Source organism: Protopterus annectens, chromosome 2.part2 (assembly GCF_019279795.1).
Source record: "Protopterus annectens isolate FY-2018-M chromosome 2.part2, PAN1.0, whole genome shotgun sequence".
Taxonomy (NCBI): domain Eukaryota; kingdom Metazoa; phylum Chordata; order Ceratodontiformes; family Protopteridae; genus Protopterus; species Protopterus annectens.
This window is the reverse complement of record NC_056730.1, coordinates 520,767,796-520,784,503: the sequence shown is the minus strand read 5'-3', so window position 1 is coordinate 520,784,503 and position 16,708 is coordinate 520,767,796.

The window sequence follows — 16,708 nt, the reverse complement described above, 5'->3', positions numbered from 1 at the left end:
ATGATATTTTTGCTTAGGTCGTCTGCCAGAGTATTTTTCTTTCCTGGCAGGAATTGTGCTTGCAGGTGAACTTGATATGTTAGAGCTGTGTTCCACAAGGTCATAGCTTGCCTGCATAGGGGATAAGAATGAGTGCCCCCTTGCTTGTTTATGTACCACATTACTGTGGTGTTGTCTGTCTTTAGTAGTAATTGTCCTGGATGTAGAAGGTCCTTGAAAGCTGTTAGGGCATTTTGAACAGCCAACATCTTTTTGATTGATGTGAAGATGCATCTGGTCTGTGGTCCACTTGCCCTGAATGCATTTTCCTGCCATGTGTGCTCCCCAGGCGTAATCCGAAGCATCTATTGTTAGAGTTTGCCTGGCTGTGGGTTGGGTAAAAGGCTGACCCTTGTTTAGGTGACATGCCTGTGCCCACCATTGAAACTCCTGTTGTAGGCAGGGAATCATTGGTATTACAGCTTCTAAACTGTGTGAGTGTTGAGTCCAAACACTTTTCAGGTACCATTGTAATTTCCTCATATGCAGTCTGGCATATGGTATTAGTAGTATGCAAGATGCCATGAATCCCAGGGCCTGCAGAATTTTTCTTGCAGGGAGATAGGACTTTCTTGCCACCAATTGAAAATATTGAGTTAGTTGAATTTGTTTGTCTGGCGTGAGGTAAGCCATCTGGGCCATTGTATTTAAACTGGCACCCAGGAATATAATCTGTTGCGAGGGCACTAGTTTTGACTTATTTTCGTTTACTGTGTACCCTAGAGAAATTAGCAACCTTTTTACAAATGCCAGATGCTGTAGAAGAATGTCCTTTGTCTCTGCTTGAATGAGGCAGTCGTCCAGATATGGATATATTTGAATTCTTTTTTGTCTGCAAATTGCAATTACTGGTGCCAGGCAATTTGTGAAGACCCTGGGTGCAGTAGATATGCCAAAGGGCAGTGCAGAGAATTGGTAGTGCATTGTACCAGCTTTGAATCTGAGGTATCTTCTGCAATTTTGTCTGATAGGGACATGCAGGTATGCCTCTTTGAGGTCCAGAGTAACAAGCCAAGCCTTCTTGCCCAGCATGGGTAGAAGCTGCTGTAATGTCAACATTTTGAATTTCGGAATATCCAGGTAAGTATTCAGAATTGAAAGGTCTAGTATGGGCCTCCAGGCCTTGTCGTTTCTGGGGACCAGGAAGAGCCTTGAGTAAAATCCTTGTCCTTGTTCCTGTTGTGGTACTTTCTGAATAGCTCTCATGTGCATGAGGGCTGAAATTTGTTTTTGTGCCTCTGCCCATTGATTTTGTGGCAGGTCTGGCATTCCTTTTAGCCTTGGTAAAGTATGAAAGTGGAATCTGTAACCTTGAGACACAATATTCAGGACCCATTTGTCTTGGGTGATTGCCAGTTTTGAGAAAAAAGTGCTAGTTTCCCCCCCCCAAGGGGGCTTCCAAAAGGGATGTGCTTGGCGTACGAAGGGGAAAGTCATTGTGACTGTTTCCTGTAGGGTTGAGACTTGTCCTCACCACCTTTTGGGGTTGAGGTGCCCCACTGTCGTCTGTTTGAGCCTTGGGGTTGAGATCTGCCTCTTGGGCATCTGTATCTGCCTCTCTGTGGCCTGTCTGACACTGGAAAGGACCAATTCTTAGTTGGCCAATTTCTGCTAAACCAAGGTCACTGTACCTGTAAGAAATCCTTGACTGTTTGCATAGATTTAGCTTTATCCTCCATTTTCTTCTGCCTTAACACCAAAGTATCATGCTGTAAAGGAGTATCCAATAATTTGCCTTAACATGATCAGGTAAACTTTGTTCTTTTAACCAAGCATGTCTTCGAATCACAGAACCTGTAACTGCGGCTCTACAAGAGGCCTCTAAAGAATCAAAACCACATTGCAGAGTATGTTTTCCCACCTGTTTAACTGCATGCAATAAATCCTGCATTTCTTTACAATCAGGAGCTTCTGTGCTTGTAAGCATTTTCTGTTTTAACTGAGCCATTAAATATTGTTGGTACTTAAGCATGTGAAACTGGCAATTTAAAGCTCTTACTGCTAAAGTTGCAGAAGTGTATACCTTCTTCCCCCATCTATCCAAAGCTCTGGAATCTCTGTCAGAGGGTACTGGATTTTTTTGCAATGGAAGCCTTAATCCCTTCTGGACCCTGGGAAATAGTTTCTGGATCAGCAGCAGGGTTTTTGTAAAGAAACTTGTGAGAGTCGGGGACTCTATAATACCTATCTGGCTTGGCTGGAGCAGGGGGCAAAGAGTCAGGAGATAAACTGGATTCAGAGAACACATCATCCACAATATCTAGCAGAAGCGGAATATCCAGGGGCCTGTGTTGAGGCAATAAGAAGAAATCCCTGAGCCTTTTCTTGGATTCTGAGTAATCCTGGCTTTCCCAATGGAAATGCTCCCTCATGGTATGTAAAGTTCCCCCAAAAGAATAATCCTCAGGAGGAGAGGCTGAAGGGATAGATTCTTCAGCATCAGAGTCCTCATAGGAGGGTAGAGAGTATCCCTGGTCTGAAGAGGAATCAGAGGAAATGGAAACCTGATCAGAGGAGTCATAGTCTGTATCCTCTGACCTTTTCTCAGGAGGGGGATGGGAACCCCTGATTAGAGTAATGAGGTCTTCGGCCATTTTAAGCATCTGTTTCTTAGGCATGGAGGACTGTCCAGGAGAATGCTGTACTTGTTTCTTTGTCTTTAATGGTGCCTTTGTCTTGGCTGTTGTTTTAATGGTAAGTTGTGAAGGTCTGAAAACACCCTCAGAAGCCGATACCTGCTCAGTGGCTCCGGACCCATCTGAGGGATTAGTTTCCGTAGGCCCAATACCTTGAGTTTCCTGAGGCCTAGATGTCTCCACGTGGGAGTCGGAAGCGGCCTGTGGGTCTGAGGTAGCGTGTGTCAGAGGCTGCGAAAGCGCCTCACTGAGAACCGGCAAACCGCCGACTGGCCTAGAAGAGGTTTCGTCATCAGTTTTGGACCTCAGATGCCTCTCTTTATCCTTGTCTTTGCGTTTTTTCGGCATTGAGCTCGTCGGCTGATCCAACGGCATTGTATAATTGAACCTTCGGCCAAAGTAGTGCAAAGCAAAATCAAAACGTCTTTTTATAGTGCATTTGTTAAATCTAGCACAAAACCGACAACTAGTGACGTGATCAGGGCCTAGGTATGGAATACAGTAAGAGTGGAAGTCCTTATGAGGTATTTGCTTCCCACAAGAAATACAATTATTAACTTTTTCTGACATCAGTCTGAGGCAAGAAAAAAATTTCCCCAATGGGGTACTTAGCTTTATTGAAGACTTTGGATCTGAAATTCGACTTCGAAAATTTCAGGAGTCGGCCGACCGGTACTTGCGAACTGCTTTTGCTTCGGGCACCGCACAGCAAGAAAGACTGAAGAAAATGGCTTTGGATGCATCTTATATACCCCTGGCGCACTGATGTCAGGTAAGAAGCAACAGCAACCGACGCCGGACCAAGACTTTGGAATTCGGGCCGACTGCGGGACCGCCTGATGGCAGGATAACCCAAGTGTAATAACTGCAGCAGTGTAACACGATGAACATCTGTAATATGTTCTTCGTGTTTCACTGTTGCAGTCATTACATTTGGGTAGAATCCCAAAGCTATGGTTGGGAGGATGGAATTATACAGCATTAGGAGCAGCTACAAGGCCCTGCAGGACAGCAGTGGCAAAGCCTGCTCTGGATTTAGAGAGGAGAGGTAAATGGTAATGCTTGGTGAATGTATGAACTGAGCTCCAGGTAGCAGCTTCTCGAATGTCTCTGGTAGGAACCCCTCTGAGAAAGCCTACAGAAGTAGATGCAGCCCTGGTGGAATGGGATCTGATCCCCTTGGGGACAGATTTACCATGATGCATGTAGCAGAAACTAATACAATGGCTTATCCATTTTTAACTTGTCTGCTTTGTGATGGCCTTTCTCTCTGCCCCTGCAGCAAATGCCACCAGTAGTTGCTCAGATTTTCTTAGAGATTTTGTCCTGTTCAAGTAGAATCTTAGTTGTCTGTACAGCCAATGAATGCAGAATCCACTCTCCCTTGTTCTGTGGATTTGGGAAAAAAGTTGGCAGATGAATGGTCTGATTAAGAGCCGCACTGGATACCACTTTAGGCATAAAGGATGGATAGGTCCTGAGCGCTACCCTGTCCGGGTAGAAAATAATAAAAGGCTCCACTGCCATGAGAGCCTGTAGTTCTGAGATCCTTCTAGCTGAAGTGACTGCTAAAAGAAAAGCGGTCTTCCAAGAGAGAAATTTTATGTCCGCAGTAGCAGCTGACTCAAAAGGAGGGAGGGTGACTTTTTCCAACACAAAATTGAGGTCCCATGCAGGAGTTGGTGCTCTCCTGGGAGGTCTTAAATTTTTGGCCACTCTGAGATACTGCTTTAGCAGGGGATGAAAAAAAGAGGGAAGGCTCTGTGTTGCAGTGAGCTGAAATGGCAGAGGCATCGATTTTTATGTAAGACAAAGATAGGCCCTTGCGAAGCATCTCAGTTAAATATTGCAGAATCTGAGGAATATTGGGCATTGCTGTGCTTATTCCTTGTGCCTGATTCCAGGCACAGAATCTTTTCCATTTATCGGCATAAGATTTTCTAGTGCTAGGCCTTCTAGCCTCCAAAATTACATCCATCACAGGTTTGCTGAGAGATGTAACTGGTGAAATTAGAGGATTAGCCATGCTGCAAGATTCAGAGTTTGGAGCTGAGTGTGTAGAATTTGAAAGTTCTGCTGAGACAGTAGATAAGGTGTCTGAGGCAGGTACCACGGAGGAAGGTGTGACATATTGCGTAGGAGCAGGTACCAGTGTTGGCGAGGCCAGTCTGGAGCAATCAGAATCATTTTTGGATTTTCCTGTCTGACTTTTAATAAGACCTTGGAGAGCAGAGGCAGAGGGAGAAAAGCACAGACTGACAGTTTTTTTCCAGCTGAAGGATAGAGCATCCACTTTCCAAGCTTTTTTGTGATGAATTCTTATGCAGAATTTGTCCAACTGATAGTTTTGGGGTGAGGCAAAAAGATCTATGTCTGGGCTGCCCCATTGGTGTGTCAACATGCTGAAGATTTGTGGATCCAGTTTCCATTTGTGTGGGTCCATAAGACTTCTGCTTAGTTCGTCTGCTAGAGTATTTTGCTTTCCTGGCAGGAATTGAGCTTGAAGATGTATTTGGTAAGTCAAAGCTGTGTTCCACAAGGCCATGGTTAGTCTGCAAAGGAGGTAGGAATGGGTACCCCCCTGCTTGTTTATGTACCACATGACTGTGGTGTTGTCCGTCTTTATCAGTAGTTGTCCTGAATGAAGAAAGTCCTTGAAAGCTGTCAGAGCATTCTGTACAGCTAACATCTCTTTCTGGTTGATATGCAGGTGCATTTGATTTGGGCTCCATTCGCCCTGAATGCATCTCCCTTCCAGATGTGCCCCCCAGGCATAGTCTGATGAGTCTGTAGTCAGGGTTTGGGTGGCAGGGGATGGAATGAATGACATTCCCTTGTTTTGGTGACAGGCCTCTGCCCACCAAAGGAACTCTTGCTGCAGGCAAGGAATGATTGTTTCCAGGCTGTGACAATGTTGACTCCATAAACTTTTTAGGTACCACTGAAGTTTCCTCATATGCAGTCTTGCATATGGAATTAGAAGAATGCAGGAAGCCATGAACTTCAAGGCCTGCAGAATTTGTCTTGTGGATAACTGGGTTTTTGTGGCCACTTGTTTGAAGTAAGTCATCAATTGGATTTGTTTGTTTGGCGTGAGGTAAGCCATCTGGGCAGTTGTATTCAAGCTTGCACCCAGGAATTTAATTTTTTGAGAGGGTACCAGTTGTGATTTCCTTTCATTTATGGTGTACCCTAGGCAAGTTAGAAGCCTTTATACAAACGCCAGATGCTTTAGAAGAGTGTCCTTGTTTTCTGCCTGAATTAGACAATCGTCCAGGTATGCATATATTTGAATATTTCTTTGCCTGCAAAATGCAATTACTGGAGCCAGGCACTTTGTGAATACCCTGGGTGCAGTAGACAAGCCAAAGGGCAGTGCAGAGAACTGATAATGCAAGTAGCCTGCTTTGAAGCATAGGTATCTTCTGCAAGATTCCCTGATTGGGACATGCAGGTAAGCTTCTTTTAAATCTAGAGTTGCCAACCAGGCATCTTTGCCTAGGATGGGAAGAAACTGGTGAAGTGTCAGCATCTTGAATTTTGGAATGTCCAGAAAGGTGTTTAGAATAGACAGGTCCAGAACTGGACAACATGATTTGTCTTTTCTGGGTACCAGGAAAAGCCTGGAAAAGAAACCTTGTCCCTTTTCCTCTTCTGGTACTGGTTGAATAGCCCCCATGTTTAAAAGGGAAAGTACTTGTTTCTGAGCCTCTGCCCACTGATTTGGGGGCAGGTTTGGCCACCCGTTTGGTGTTGGCAACGTGTGGAAATGAAATCTGTATTCCAGGGACACTATATTTAAAACCCATTTGTCCTGGGTTATGAGTTTCCAGTTTTTTGCTTGAAAATCAATCTTTCCCCACAAAGGGGCGGCTAAAAGGTAAGTGCTTGGTAATTTTAAAGTAAAGTTATTGAGACTGTTTACCATAGGGGGTGTCTTGTTGTTTCCAGATTTGGAAGTGGAAGCCCCCCATTGCTTAGGTCTGAGAGTCCCCTGGGACTGAAACCTGGTGCTTTTGGTGTGTCGGGATTTGGTGTGAGAGGATCTGGAAGGAGCTGAAAAGGACCAATTCTTAGTAGGCCAATGTCTACTAAATCTTGGAGGTTGCACTTCTAAGAAATCTTTTACAGTTTGCATAGATTTAGCTTTATCTTCCATCTTTTTAAAACTTCTTCAGCCTTATTGCCAAACAGGCGGTCCTGATTTAAAGGAGCATTCAACAATTTTGCTTTAACATGATCAGGCAGAGATTGTTCCTTAAGCCAAGCATGCCTTCTAAGCACAGACCCAGTAAAGTACAGTTGTGTACACTTACCATAAATGTAGATGTTCAAGTGTATTCACTGTTGCAGTCATTACATTTGGGTAATCTGCTGGCAGTTTGCCCTCAGTCGGCCTGATTAACAAAGTCTTGGGTCCTGCGTCAGTTGCTGTCCCTTATTCCATGACGTCAGGTCGTCAGGGGTATAAAACATGCAGCCGACGCCATTACATCAGTTTTTCTTGCCCCAGATGTCAGGTGCCCCCCAAATAGGGAGCAAAAATAAAAAAATATATATATAATTTAAAACACAAGAAATATACCTCTAAACAAAAGCAAATACACCAAAAAGGCTTTTAAACATAGTAAAAGAAAGGAGAGGTATAGTAATAGAAAAACAGGGGGCCGGAGGGTGGGTAACCAGGACTGCATTTATGGTAAGTGTACACAACTGTACTATGTTCTTCGTGTTTCACTGTTGCAGTCATTACATTTGGGTAGAATCCAAAAGCTATGGTTGGGAGGATGGAATTATACAGCATTAGGAGCAGCTATAAGGCCTTGCAGGACAGCAGTGGCAAAGCCAGCTCTGGATTTAGAGAAAAGAGGTAAATGGTGATGTTTGGTGAACGTATGAACTAAGCTCCAGGTAGCAGCTTCTAGAATGTGTCTGGTAGGAATTCCTCTGAGAAAGGCTGCAGAAGTAGATGCAGCCCTGGTGGAATGAGATCTGATCCCCTTGGGGATAGGTTTACCATGGTGCATATAGCAGAAACAAATACAATGGCTTATCCATTTGAAAATAGTCTGCTTTGAAATAGCCTTTCGCTCTGCCCCCTGCAGCAAATGCCACCAATAGTTGTTCAGATTTTCTTAAGAGATTTTGTCCTGTTTAAGTAGAATCTAAGTTGTCTGTGTACATCCAATTAATGCAGTATCCGCTCACCCTTGTTCTGTGAATTGGGGAAGAAAGTTGGCAGATGAATGGTCTGATTAAGGGCCACACTGGATACCACCTTAGGCATGAAAGATGGATTGGTCCTGAGAGCCACCCTATCCGGATGAAAAATAATGAAAGGCTCCACTGCCATAAGAGCCTGTAATTCTGAAATCTTTCTAGCTGGTGACTGCGAAAAGGAAAGCTGTTTTCCAGGAGAGAAATTTTATGTCTACAGCAGCAGCTGGCTCAAAAGGAGGGAGAGTGAGTTTTTCCAAAACAAAATTGAGGTCCCATGCAGGCGTAGGTGCTCTTCTGGGAGGTCTTAAAATGTTGGTCTCTCTGTGATACTGCTTCAGCAGAGGATGAGAGAAGAGGGGAGGTTCTGTGGTGTAATGAGCAGAAATGGCAGAGGCATGGATTTTTATGGAAGAAAAAGATAGGCCCTTGTGAAGCATCTCAGTTAAGTATTGCAGAATCTGAGGAATATTGGGCATTGCTGTGCTTATTCCTTGTGATTGGTTCCAGGCACAGAATCTTTTCCATTTGTCAGCATAAGATTTTCTAGTACTAGGCCTTCTAGCCTCCAAAATGACATACATCACAGGTTTGCTGAGGGATGCCAAGGGTGAAATTAGTTGATTAGCCACGCTGCAAGATTCAAAGTTTGGAGCTGAGTGTGCAGAATTTGGTAGTTCTGCTGAGACAGTAGGTAAGGTGTCTGAGGCAGGTGCCACGGAGGAGGTGTGATACATTGCGCAGGAGTGGGTACCGGTGTTGGCGAGGCTAGTCTGGAGCAATCAGAATCATTTTTGGTTTGTCCAGTTTGACCTTTAGTAGAACTTTGGAGAGCAGAGGCAACGGGGAAAAGCATAGATTGAACGGTTTTTCCAGCTGAATGATAGAGCATCCACCTTCCAAGCTTTTTTTGTAATGAATTCTTGTGCATAATTTCTCCAACTGATAGATCTGGAGTCAGGCAAAACGATCTATGTCTGGGCTCCCCCATTTACGTGTCAACATGCTGAAAACTTGTGGTTCCAGTTTCCATTCGTGTGGGTCCATAAGATTTCTGCTTAGTTCTTCTGCCAGAGTATTTAGCTTTCCTGGCAAGAATTGAGCTTGTAGTTGTATTTGATAGGTCAAGGCCATGTTCCACAATGCCATGGCTAGTCTGCAAAGGAGGTAGGAATGTGTACCCCCCTGCTTGTTTATGTACCACATAACTGTAGTGTTGTCTGTCTTTATCATTAGTTGTCCTGTATGAAGGTAGTCCTTGAAGGCTGTCAGTGCATTCTGTACAGCTAGCATCTCTTTCTGATTGATATGTAGGTGCATTTGATTTGGGCTCCATTTGCCCTGAATGCACTTCCCTGCCAGATGACCCCCCCAAGCATAGTCTGATGCGTCTGTAGTCAGAGTTTGGGCGGTAGGGGGTGGAGTGAATGGCAGTCCCTTGTTTTGGTGGCAGGCCTCTGCCCACCATAGGAACTCTAGTTGCAGGCAAGGTATAATACGAATCATTGTTTCCAAGCTGTGACAATGTTGACTCCATAAACTTTTTAAGTACCACTGAAGTTTCCTCATATGCAGTCTTGCATATGGAATTAGAAGAATGCAGGAGGCCATGAACCCCAAGGTTTGCAGAACTTGTCTTGCAGATAGTAGGGTTTTTGTGGCCACCTGTTTGAAGTAAGTCACCAATTGAATTTGCTTTTCTGGCATACGGTAAGTCACCTGGGCAGTTGTATTCAAGCTTGTACCCAGGAATGTAATTTTTTGAGAGGGTACCAGTTGTGATTTCTTTTCGTTTATGGTGTACCCTAGACAAGTTAGAACTATTTTTACAAACGCCAGATGCTTTAGAAGAATGTCCTTGTTTTCTGCCTGAATTAGATAATCGTCCAGGTTTGGATATATTTGAATATTTCTTTGCCTGAAAAATGCAATTACTGGTGTCAGGCACTTTGTGAAGATCCAGGGTGCAGTAGATAAGACAAAGGGCAGTGCAGAGAACTGGGAATGCAAGTAGCCTGCTTTGAAGCGGAGGTATCTTCTGCAAGATTCCCTGATTGGGATATGCAGGTAAGCCTCATTTAAGTCTAGAGTTACCAACCAGGCATCTTTGTCTAGCATAGGTAGTAACTGCTGTAGAGTCAGCATCTTGAAATGTGGAATGTCCAGAAATGTGTTTAGAGTGGATAAGTCCAAAATTGGATGCCATGATTTGTCTTTTTTGGGTAACAGGAAAAGTCTAGAATATAAACCTTGTCCCTTTTCTTCTTCTGGTACTGGTTGAATAGCCCCCATGTTCATGAGGGACAGAACTTGTTTCTGGGCCTCTGCCCACTGATTTGGGGGCAGATCTGGCAATCTGTTTGGGATTAGCAATGTGTGGAAATGAAATCTGTATCCCTGAGATATTCTATTTAAAACCCATTTGTCCTGGGTAATAAGTTGCCAGTTTCATGCAGGAAGTGCCAGTTTTCCCCCCAAAGGGGCGGCTAAAAGGTAAGTGCTTGGTGATTGTAGAGGGAAGTCATTGAGGCTGTTTACCATAGGGAGGTGCCTTGTTGCTTCCAGATTTGGAGGTGGAGGCACCCCATTGTTTTGTTCTAAAAGTTCCTTGTGACTGAAACATGGAGCCTTCGGAATGTCTTGATTTGACTTGAGCGGCTCTCGAGGGGACTGGAAAGGACCAGTTCTTAGTAGGCCAGTGCCTACTAAATCTTGGAGGTTGCACTTGTAAGAAATCTTTTACAGTTTGCAAAGATTTAGCTTTATCTTCCATCTTTTTTTAACACTTCTTCAGCCTTATTACCAAAGAGACGGTCCTGTTGTAAAGGAGCATCCAACAATTTTGCTTTAACATGGTATGGCAGAGTTTGCTCTTTGAGCCAAGCATGCCTTCTTAGCACAGATCCAGTTACAGCAGCCCTGCAAGAGGCCTCCAAGGAATCAAATCCACATTGCAAAGTATGTTTTCCAACTTGTTCAGCTGAATGCAATAAATCCTTCAAATCTTTATTTTCCACACAGTCAGAGATTAACATCATTTTCTGTTTAAGTAGTCCCATGATATGCTGTTGATATTCAAGCATATGAAATTGACAATTTAAAGCCCTGATTGCCAAGGTTGCAGACGTGTAAACCTTCTTACCCCATCTATCCAGCGCCCTGGAATCTCTATCAGAAGGGGTAGGATTTTTAGCAGTAGAGGCCTTAATGCCCTTGGGACCTTGAGAAATTGTTTCAGGATCAGCAATTGGATTTTTGAAAAGGAACTAGTGGGACTCAGGAACCCTTTAGTATCTGTCAGGTTTGCAAGGAGCTGGAGGCAGGGAATCAGCGGCCATACTGGATTCCGAAAACACATCATCGACAATGTCTAGTACGGGAGGTATAGCCAAAGGCCTATGCTGAGGAAGAAGAAGAAAATCCCTAAGTCTCTTTTTAGATTCAGAGAAATCCTGACTTTCCCAGTGGAAATGTTCCCTTAAGGCATGTAAAGTTTCCCCAAAAGTAAAATCCTCAGGGGGAGAAGCAGAAGGAATGGAATCTTCTGCATCAGAGTCCTCATAAGTAGGAACAGAAAAATCCTGCCCATTAGAAGAGTCAGAAGAAATTGAATCCTGTTCACAAGATTCATAATCAGTGTCTTGCCTAGGCCTCTTAGGAGAAGGAGGTTGGCTACCCCTTATCAGAGTAATTAAATCTTCAGCCATTTTGATCATTTGTTTTTTAGGTATAGGGGCCTGCACATGTGGCCCAGGCATCAGTTTTTTAGACATAGATTTAGATTTTGGCCTTAATTTAGAAGATGGCGTTGGTCTAATATACAAATCTGTTGGCCTGAAAACACCCTCAGAAGCCAGTGCTTGCACAGCGGCTTGGGACCCATCTAAGGTAGAGACATCCGAGGGTTCCATAACTGAAGCATCTCACGGCATACCGGACTCCAAATGGGTCTCAGTAGAGGCCTGCGAATCAGAAGTAGCGGGTATCAGGGGCTGCGAAAGCACCTCACTGAGTACCGGTGAAATGGCGACTGGCTTAGGAGGTGCGTCGCCGTCGGTTTTGGACCTCGACAGTCTGTCTGTCTTTTTCTTTGTGTTTTTTCGGTATTCTGGTAGTCTGATTGCTAACAGACGACATTTCTGGATAATTACATCTTCTTTCATTTCTGGATAATTACATCTTGAGCCAAAATATTTAGAAGCAAAAATATACCGACATTTAATCGTGCGTTGATTAAATTCAGCACAAAACCAACAGCAAGGCACATTGTGGTCAGGGCCTAGGCAAGGAATACAGTACAAATGAAAATCCTTATGAGGTATTTGCTTCCCACAAGTAATGCAATTATTAACTTTTACTGACATCGGTAAGTAGCAAGAAAAAGTTTCCCCGACAGGGTGCTTAGCTTTTAGTTGAAGACTTCGGTTCTGAAACTCGAAAACGAAAATTTCAGGAGTCGGCCGACATGCACTTGTGAACTGCTTCTGCTTCGGGCACTGTGCGGCAAGAAAGACTGATGTAATGGCATCAGCTGCATGTTTTATACCCTTGACGACCTGACGTGATGGAAAAAGGTACAGCAACCGATGCAGGACCCAACACTTTGTTAATCAGGCCGACCCTGCCAGCAGTGTAATGATGGCAACATTGAAACACAAAACATCAGCAGCCCTGCAAGAGGCCTCTAAAGAATCAAAACCACATTGCAAAGTATGTTTTCCAACTTGTTCAGCAGAATGCAATAAATCCTGTAAATCTTTATTTTCCACACATCATAAATCAACATCATTTTCTGTTTAAGCAGTCCAGTAATATGCTGTTGGTATTTTAACATATGAAATTGGCAGTTTAAAGCCCTGATAGCCAAGGTTGCAGAAGTATAAATCTTTTTACTCCATCTATCCAGCGCCCTGGAGTCTCTATCAGAAGGGGTAGGATTCTTAGCAGTAGAAGCCTTAATACCCTTAGGCCCTTGAGAAATGGTTTCAGGATCTGCAACAGGATTTTTGAAAAGGAACTAGTGGGACTTAGGAACCCTTTAGTATCTGTCAGGTTTGCAAGGAGCTGGAGGCAGGGAATCAGGGGCCATACTGGATTCCGAAAACACATCATCGACAATGTCTAGTACAGGAGGTACAGCCAAAGGCCTATTCTGAGGTAAAAGAAGAAAATCCCTAAGCCTCTTTTTTAAAGTATGTAAAGTTTCACTAAAAGAGAAATCCTCGGGGGGGGGGGCAGAGGGAATGGAATCCTCTGCATCAGAATCCTCATAAGTAGGTATGGACAAATCCAGGTTATTAGAAGAGTCAGAAGAGACAGAGTCCTGATCAGAAGATTCATAGTCAAGGTCAAGCCTAGGCCTCTTAGAAGGGCGAGGTTGACTACCCCTGATTAGAGTAACTACCCCTGATTAGAGTAATTAGATCTTCAGCCATTTTGATCATTTGTTTTTTTAGGCATAGGGGCCTGAACATGTGGCCTGGGCGTCGTTTTTTTTTTTTTTTACATAGATCGAGATTTAGGCCTTAGTATTGAAGGTGGAGTTGGTTTGATATGCAAGTCTGTAGGCCTGAATACACCCACAGAAGCCGGTGCCTGCACAGTGGCTCCGGACCCATCCAAGGTAGAGACATCCGCGGTTTCCATAGTTGAAGTATCTCGCGACATACCAGACTCCGAATGGGTCTCAGTAGAGGCCTGCGAGTCAGAAGTAGCAGGTATCAGGGGCTGCAAAAACACCTCAATGTGTACTGGCAAAATGGCGACTGGCTTAGGAGAAGCATCGTCGGCAGTTTTGGACCTAAACGGCCTGTCTCTGTCTTTATCTTTGCATGTTTTCAAAATTCCAGTAGTCGGATGGCTAACCAACATCATTTCTGGATAATTAAACCAAGAACTGAAATATTTAGAGGCAAAAATGTACCGATGATGGATAGTGCGCTGTTTAAATAAAGCACAAAACCGACAGCAAGGTACGTCGTGGTCAGGGCCTAGGCAAGGAATACAGTACAGATGAAAATCTTTATGAGGTATTTGCTTTCCACAAGTAATGCAATTATTAACTTTTACTGACATCGGTAAGGAGCAAGAAAAAGTTTCCACAAAGGGGTACTTAGCTTTAAGTTGAAGACTTCGGTTCTGAAACTCGAAAACAAAAATTTCAAGAGTTGGCCGACCGGCACTTGCGAACTGCTTCTGCTTCGGGCACTGCACGGCAAGAAAGACTGAGGTAATGACGTCGGCTGCATGTTTTACACTCCTGACAACCTGACGTCATGGAAGAAGGGACAGCAACCGACGCAGGACCCAAGACTTTGTTAATCAAGCCGACTGAGGGCAACCTGCCAGCAGATTACCCAAATGTAATGACTGCAACAGTGAAACATGAAGAACATCTGTTTGATTCGAGGGTGAGAGAGGAGGGGTGGCTTAGTATTGTAATGAGCTGAGATGGCAGAGGAATGAATCTTAATTGATGAGAAGGAGAGGGCTTTGTGGAGCAGCTCTGCTAGGTAATCTAGGATTTGAGGCAGGGAGGGCATGGCTGTGTCCTTCCCTTGAGACTGGCACCAAGAACAGTATCTATTCCACTTTTCTGAATAGGATTTCCTAGTACTGGGCCTCCTGGCCTCAAGGATAACATCCAGCACCTATATGCTGATGGTTGCTGGTGATGTATTCAGGGAATAAGCCAGGCTGCCAGGTTCAGGGTTTGCAGCTGAGGATGCAAAATCTGTCCCTCCTGCTGCGGCAGCAGAGAGGGGGGTCTGCTGTAGATGCCAGGGTTGTACTGCTGTCCGACTGCGTAGGAGTGGGTGCCAGTGCTGGCATGGCCAGTCTGTTGCAATAAGGATTGTCCTTGGCCTGTCCTGTTTGATCTTGAGGAGTACCTTTGGAAGGAGGGGCAGAGGGGGAAAGGCATAGATTGAGAGGGTTTTCCATGTGAAGGATAGGGCATCTACTTTCCAAGCTTGGCTGTGGGGAATTCTGGTGCAAAATTTGTTTAGTTGATGGTTTTGGGGGGTCGCAAAGAGGTCCACCTCTGGTCTGGTGTCCCCCCCACCTGTGTATTAGAAGATTGAATGAGTTTGGTTCCAGATTCCACTCATGTGGGTCCATTAGATTTCTGCTTAAGTCGTCTGCCGGTGAATTTTGTTTGCCTGGCAGGAATTGAGCTTGCAGGCGCACTTGGTTGCTTAAGGCTGTGTTCCACAGAGTCATGGCTAACCTGCAGAGTGGGTAGGAGTGAGTTCCCACCTGCTTGTTTATGTACCACATAACTGTGGTGTTGTCTGTCTTTATCAGGAGTTGTCCTGGCAGGATAAGGTATTTGAAGACTGTCAGTGCATTATGTACAGCTAACATTTCTTTTTGATTGATATACAGGTGAATTTGTCCTGGGCTCCATTTGCCTTGAATGCATTTGCCTGCCATGTGAGCCCCCCTTGCATAGTCTGATGCTTCTTTTCTCAGAGTTTGGATGGCAGGGGGTTGGGAGAAAGGGAGTCCCTTGTTGTGGTTGCAAGCCTCTGTCCACCAAAGGAACTCTGTCCTTAGATAAGGAATGATAGGAATCACTGCTTCCAGGTCTTGGGAATGTTGACACCAGAAACTTTTTAAGTACCATTGGAGTTTCCTCATATGCAGTCTTGCATATGGAATCAGTAGAATACATGAGGCCATGAGCCCTAGGGCTTGCAGTATTTTTCTTGCAGATAGCTGGGATTGGGTGGCCAGTAGTTTGAAATAAGTTGTCAAATAAACCTGCTTCTCTGGAGTGAGGAATGCCATCTGGGAAACTGTGTTCAAGCTTGCTCCCAGGAATACAATCTTTTGGCTGGGTACCAGATGCAATTTCTTTTCGTTGATGGTACACCCCAGAGAAGTTAGGATTCTCTTTACAAATGTCAGGTGCTGAAGTAGCAGTTCCTGACTGTCAGCCTGAATCAGGCAATCATCCAAGTATTGGGACATTTGAATACTTCTCTGCCTGCAGTAAGCAATGGCTAGAGCCAGGCACTTTGTGAATACCTTGGGCACAGTAGATAAGCCAAAGGGAAGTGCAGAGAACGTACAGTTGTGTACACTTACCATAAATGTAGATGTTTGAGTGTATTCACTGTTGCAGTCATCACATTTGGGTTATCTACTTGTAGTAGCCATCAGTCGGCCTGATTATCAAAGTCTTGGGTCCTGCGTCGGTTGCTGTCTCATATTCCATTACGTCAGGTAGTCAGGGGTATAAAGCATGCAGCCAATGCCATTACATCAGTTTTTTCTTGCCCAGATGTCAGGTGCCCACCTAATGGGAATCAATTAAATATATATACAAGGTTACATCTCCAACAAAAAAGCAAATACACCAAAAAGCTTTAAGCCTAGTAAAAAGGGAAAAGAGGTATAGCCAAAATAAGTCAGGGGGCTGGAGGGAGGGTAACCAGGACTGCAACAGTGAATACACTCAAATATCTACATTTATGGTAAGTGTACACAACTGTACTATGTTCTTCGTGTTTCACTGTTGCAGTCATCACATTTGGGTAGATTCCCAAAGCTAAGGATGGGAGGAGGAAATTAGATAGCATTAGGAGCAGCTATAAGGCCCTGTAAGACTGCAGTGGCAAAACCAGCTCTGGATTTAGAGAAAATTGGCAAATGGTAATGCTTGGTGAAAGTATGTACAGAACTCCAGGTAGCAGCTTCTAGGATGTCCCTGGTAGGGACATCTCTGAGAAAGGCTGTAGAGGTAGATGCAGCCCTGGTTGAATGTGGTCTTATCCACTCTGGGATAGGTTTTCCATGGTGCTTATAGCAGA